This window comes from Procambarus clarkii, chromosome 44, assembly GCF_040958095.1.
Source record: "Procambarus clarkii isolate CNS0578487 chromosome 44, FALCON_Pclarkii_2.0, whole genome shotgun sequence".
Classification (NCBI taxonomy): Eukaryota; Metazoa; Arthropoda; class Malacostraca; order Decapoda; family Cambaridae; genus Procambarus; species Procambarus clarkii.
The window spans coordinates 26,062,872-26,069,808 of NC_091193.1; positions in this window are offsets into that span (position 1 = coordinate 26,062,872).

Sequence of the window (6,937 nt, forward strand, 5' to 3'; positions counted from 1 at the left end):
TTCCCTCCCTCACAACACCCAGCTGGTCCTCTCTCTCTCACAACACCCAGATGGTCCTCTCTCCCTCACAACACCCAGGTGGTCCTCTCTCCGTCACAACACCCAGGTGGTCCTCCCTCCCTCACAACACCCAGGTGGTCCTCTCTCCCTCACAATACCCAGGTGGTCCTCCCTCCCTCACAACACCCAGCTGGTCCTGTCTCCCTCACAACACCCAGCTGGTCCTCTCTCCCTCACAACACCCAGCTGGTCCTCCCTCACAACACCCAGGTGGTCCTCTCTCCCTCACAACACCCAGCTGGTCCTCCCTCCCTCACAACACCCAGCTGGTCCTCCCTCCCTCACAACACCCAGCTGGTCCTCTCTCCCTCACAACACCCAGGTGGTTCTCTCTCCCTCACAACACCCAGATGGTCCTCTCTCCCTCACAACACCCAGATGGTCCTCTCTCCCTCACAACACCCAGGTGGTCCTTTCTCCCTCACAACACCCAGGTGGTCCTCCCTCCCTCACAACACCCAGGTGGTCCTCCCTCCCTCACAACACCCAGGTGGTCCTCCCTCCCTCACAACACCCAGGTGGTCCTCCCTCCCTCACAACACCCAGCTGGTCCTCCCTCACAACACCCAAGTGGTCCTCTCTCCCTCACAACACCCAGCTGGTCCTCCCTCACAACACCCAGGTGGTCCTCTCTCCCTCACAACACCCAGCTGGTCCTCTATCCCTCACAACACCCAGCTGGTCCTCCCTCACAACACCCAGGTGGTCCTCTCCCTCACAACACCCAGCTGGTCCTCCCTCACAACACCCAGGTGGTCCTCTCTCCCTCACAACACCCAGCTGGTCCTCCCTCCCTCACAACACCCAGGTGGTCCTCCCTCACAACACCCAGGTGGTCCTCTCTCCCTTACAACACCCAGGTGGTCCTTCCTCACAACACCCAGCTGGTCCTCCCTCCCTCACAACACCCAGCTGGTCCTTCCTCTCTCACAACACCCAGCTGGTCCTCTCTCCCTCACAACACCCAGGTGGTCCTCCCTCCCTCACAACACCCAGCTGGTCCTCCCTCCCTCACAACACCCAGGTGGTCCTCCCTCACAACACCCCCCCCACCTCCCTACCAACCATCCACCAGGTTTTTCTCCCGTCTGGAAGATCCGGTTGGAGAACGGGCTTGTGTTGGGCACCTGGTCCTGCCCCTCCCTAGGTCCCTGCCCCTCCCCCGGGCCGTGCCCCTCCCCGGTCCCTGCCCCTCCCCCGGGCCGTGCCCCTCCCTTTCCTCCCCCCCCCCCCCCCCCGGCTCCCAGCACCGGTCTCTGACCCTCAGTGACTCTCATCAATTTATAGTCATCATCTTACCATTAACTGGATCATCTTACCGTGATGTTGCCTGGACCCAGGAGCTACAGCTTAGTCCTGCAGAAGCAAATATGTGACCTCACCAACATGACGTCACCAACTGACGAAGGTGTTGCGCCACACAATGTGTCTCGTCATACGTAATAAACATTGGGAAGAGTTCCTATAAAGTATAAATGAGCAAACAACACTTGTTGAAGTTTGGGAAAAGATACGAAAAATCTCTAGAAGCAGCCCAACCAAACCGCAGCACCACAGCCCACTAGAACAAGCAAACATTCTCCTTGATCAATGGGCACTAACATCAAGCTACGATTCACTCCCAATTAACATACAGCACAAACTTGATGACACACGCCCCAACAGACAACGAACCATCAATCTTGCCTGTACAGCTATCGACGTGTCGGACCTTAATGATGTAACTGAATGGGAATTAAATCATGCACTAAAGATGGGAAAATCAACTGCTCCTGGAGAGGACGGTATTACTTACAGTCTACTGAGATTAGTCTCACACGTACCAGGTAATCCATTATTAGTGTTGTACAGAATGAGTTTACGTGAAGGAGTATTACCCGATGCTTGGACAAAGAGTGTCATTGTTCCCATCCTCAAACCACACTCAGATAATTATAGACCCATATCTCTAACATCGTGTGTTTGCAAAGTGCTTGAACTTATTATTCTTAACCGGCTCATGTATCGTATACAGGGGCACCTGTCACAACTGTTTGGATTTATGCCTGGGCTCAGTACATAACACTTTTCCTGAGTACTTCGCACATATTGAAGCTTCCCCTCAAACAGTCTTCATCGACCTAGCAGCAGCTTTTGATACAGCAAACAGGGAAATCATACTGGAACAGCTTGCCGAGCTGGGAATACAAGGAAAATTACTGAAATGGATAAAGGGCTATTTGTCTAATCGAACAACATATGTTTTGTTTAATGGTGTTAAAAGCACAGAGAGCAAACACTTTGAACTGGGAACTCCACAAGGAGGGGTCCTCAGCCCCTTGTTGTTCAACGTTCTGATGCATAAACTTATTAAAGATCTTCCAACTAATAATGAAGACACTGTCATTTGTTATGCTGATGATATATGTTTACAGGCTGCCACCGAGCCTAGAATGCAAGTTCTGCTCGATGCTTTTGCTACTAGAGCTGAGGAATGTGGCCTCCTTATCTCTGTACAGAAAACTCGTGCCCTCATTCCATGTGGTATTCCACCACCCAATTATCATATAGATGGACGAGCACTTGAGAACTGCGAGTCTTACAGATACCTTGGTGTCCCCATTAACGACCCTGGGTACCTTTCTTCTCTCAAGAGGAGACTTTGGGAGAGATTAAAGCCCTTGCGGGTCCTTGTTGGTGTCAATCATGGGCTTAACGTGAGACTTGCTAGAATGTTTTATGTATCATTTATACGCTCTGTGATTGACTACAATGCTCTACATCTCACACTGCATACTGACAAAGAGCTGAAATCTCTTGAAACCTTGCAAAATGAAGCTATGCGTCTCATCCTTGGAGCTCCAAAGTCCACGAGAATAGTTAATATGAGAGCAGAGTTAGACTTACCTACCATAAGTGAGAGAATTTTGTCTATTAGCACAGTTTTCGGCGTGAAGGCATTGAGTAGATCTAGACAACACATGAAGTTTCAAGCTAAACTTTCTAATATGCTGCACTCACCTGAGGTCTATAGAAGAAGAACGAAATCTGATTATGTATATTGGTTCTACAAGGTAGCCAACTCCATCAAAATATTAAATATGTACCCAACTCAACTAATGATTAATCAGCCAATTACTCCATGGGATAACTGGGATCTATCAGTTGATTTTGTAAATGCGCCCAAGAAAGATAGTGTGCACTCTATATTATTGAAACAGTTAACACTGAAAAGCATCACTGAGAGTATGGGTAACGATGTGTATCAGTGCTATACCGACGGCTCTGTAGAAGAAGGTGGACGATGTACCGGATGCGCATGCAATATATTTGAACAATCTTCTCTCGTACATACAGCAATGAAGCGCGTCAATGACTGGGCAAGTACAACTCAAACCGAACTTGCAGGCATATACCTTGTCACTGAATTTTTAAAAGACAAAGGCAGTGGACTTATATACTGTGACTCGCAGAGTGCACTCCTGGCATTGAACACACATAGTAGTGACACCCAGAAAATAGTCAGTGATATTCGAATGAATGTTTTAGCTGCTAAAGAAAACAGATTTGAAATTAAATTCACAAAGACCTGAAAGTTGTAGCATTAAATATTATGATAGATATCGTGAGGGGACATTCACATATGGGACTAATAGAACAAGAACCCGGCAATGTGATGTTATAGTGGCCAGAATACGCCTGGGACATAGACGTATCTGGCAGCTTTCTCAAACCCCAAATGTCGAGTACACAATGTGTCAACTTTGTGAAAGAGAAAACATGCACTCTCTCTTGAACATTATATTGTAGAATGTCCCATATTGACTGACTTTCGCCCTCCTGGGCTAAGGTATGCTGAACTGTGTAATTACTATATGAGTACTGGAACACTTGATATATTGAACTTGTATCCAAGATTGACCATGTAATATATCATTTATACAATGTATATCTATGACGTAACTATATAACCTGAGCTTGTAAAAGCACCTTCATCACCTTCAGTGATTAAGTGCTTAATTGCACACTAGTTTTTTTATCAGCTATCTCACCCTGTCAGAGTAAATGAGACAGATGTATGTACTCACCTAATTGTACTCACCTAATTGTGCTTGCGGGGGTTGAGCTTTGGCTCTTTGGTCCCGCCTCTCAACTGTCAATCAACTGGTGTACAGATTCCTGAGCCTACTGGGCTCTATCATACCTACATTTGAAACTGTGTATGGAGTCAGCCTCCACCATGTGAATGCATGTGTGTGTGTATATATGTATGTATATGTGTGTGTGTATGTATATGTATGGGTATAAAGTATATATGGAAGCTGATCAGAATTACATTTCACCTTTGTGAATGTACATTAATGACACTATGTAAAAGACACATCTAACACTTTATGTAGGGCATACGTAAATCTGTGTATCTATGTATTTACGTATGTAGGTTAGCTTAGCATTTTAAAAACACCGAATCACCTTCTGTGGTTGAGTGTTCAATAAACCCTTGAACTATGTGTTTAACACATCTCTCACCCTGTCCATGGAGGACAGAAGAAAATGTATATATGCTGGTTAGCATTGTAAATGTGTGGCCACGTCTGTGGTAGAAAATAATAATAATAAAAAAAAAATGTGTCTCAGAATGGATAAAAAATAATGCTGAACAGGTCAACGGTATATCGATAGGAATGGAGAACCACTTAATTTAATTTAATTATTTAATTTTGCCCCGAGGGACGATTTGGGCAGCGTCACTCATCCTGTGAGTGGACACACCGCCATAGTGACAGTATTGGGCAGCGCCACTCATCCTGTGAATGGACACACCGCCATAGTGACAGTATTGGGCAGCGCCACTCATCCTGTGAGTGGACACACCGCCATAGTGACAGTATTGGGCAGCGTCACTCATCCTGTGAGTGGACACACCGCCATAGTGACAGTATTGGGCAGCGTCACTCATCCTGTGAGTGGACACACCGCCATAGTGACAGTATTGGGCAGCGTCACTCATCCTGTGAGTGGACACACCGCCATAGTGACAGTATTGGGCAGCGCCACTCATCCTGTGAGTGGACACACCGCCATAGTGACAGTATTGGGCAGCGTCACTCATCCTGTGAGTGAACACACCGCCATAGTGACAGTATTGGGCAGCGCCACTCATCCTGTGAGTGGACACACCGCCATAGTGACAGTATTGGGCAGCGTCACTCATCCTGTGAGTGGACACACCACCATAGTGACAGTATTGGGCAGCGTCACTCATCCTGTGAGTGGACACACCACCATAGTGACAGTATTGGCAGCGCCACTCATCCTGTGAGTGGACACACCGCCATAGTGACAGTATTGGGCAGCGCCACTCATCCTGTGAGTGGACACACCACCATAGTGACAGTATTGGGCAGCGTCACTCATCCTGTGAGTGGACACACCACCATAGTGACAGTATTGGCAGCGCCACTCATCCTGTGAGTGGACACACCGCCATAGTGACAGTATTGGGCAGCGCCACTCATCCTGTGAGTGGACACACCGCCATAGTGACAGTATTGGGCAGCGTCACTCATCCAGCGGTCCAAGAAATAATGCAAAAGCAAACAGAACTTGGGAACGCCCTTGATCAAAATAAAAGGACACAGGATCAAATCCTCCTGCTCCTGCAACAGCAGAGTCCGTCATGTGAAGGCCCAGCATGCCAGAGTCTGGTACAAGGTGATGAAGCACAAGCTGGCATGGTATATGACAGCGGACACAACCATGGTTCCATAACACCAGTACACACAGTAACACCAGTACACACAGTAACACCAGGTCACACAGTAACACCAGGTCACACAGTAACACCAGTACACACAGTAACACCAGTACACACAGTAACACCAGGTCACACAGTAACACCAGGTCACACAGTAACACCAGTACACACAGTAACACCAGTACACACAGTAACACCAGTACACACAGTAACACCAGTACACACAGTAACACCAGTACACACAGTAACACCAGTACACACAGTAACACCAGTACACACAGTAACACCAGTACACACAGTAACACCAGTACACACAGTAACACCAGGCCACACAGTAACACCAGGTCACACAGTAACACCAGTACACACAGTAACACCAGTACACACAGTAACACCAGTACACACAGTAACACCAGTACACACAGTAACACCAGGTCACACAGTAACACCAGGTCACACAGTAACACCAGTACACACAGTAACACCAGGTCACACAGTAACACCAGGTCACACAGTCACACCAGGTCACACAGTAACACCAGGTCACACAGTAACACCAGGTCACACAGTAACACCAGGTCACACAGTAACACCAGGTCACACAGTAACACCAGTACACACAGTAACACCAGGTCACACAGTAACACCAGGTCACACAGTAACACCAGTACACACAGTAACACCAGGTCACACAGTAACACCAGTGCACACAGTAACACCAGGTCACACAGTAACACCAGGTCACACAGTAACACCAGTACACACAGTAACACCAGTACACACAGTAACACCAGTACACACAGTAACACCAGTACACACAGTAACACCAGTACACACAGTAACACCAGGTCACACAGTAACACCAGTACACACAGTAACACCAGTACACACAGTAACACCAGTACAGACAGTAACACCAGGTCACACAGTAACACCAGGTCACACAGGTCAAGGGCGCTTTGCACTGCCTACGTGAGGCCAGTCTTAGAGTATGCCGCCTCATCATGGAGTCCCCATCTGAAGAAGCATATAATGAAACTGGAAAAGGTTCAGAGGTTTGCAACGAGACTCGTCCCAGAGCTACGAGGGATGGGGTATGAGGAGCGCCTGAGGGAACTGTGCCTTACGACACTAGAAAGA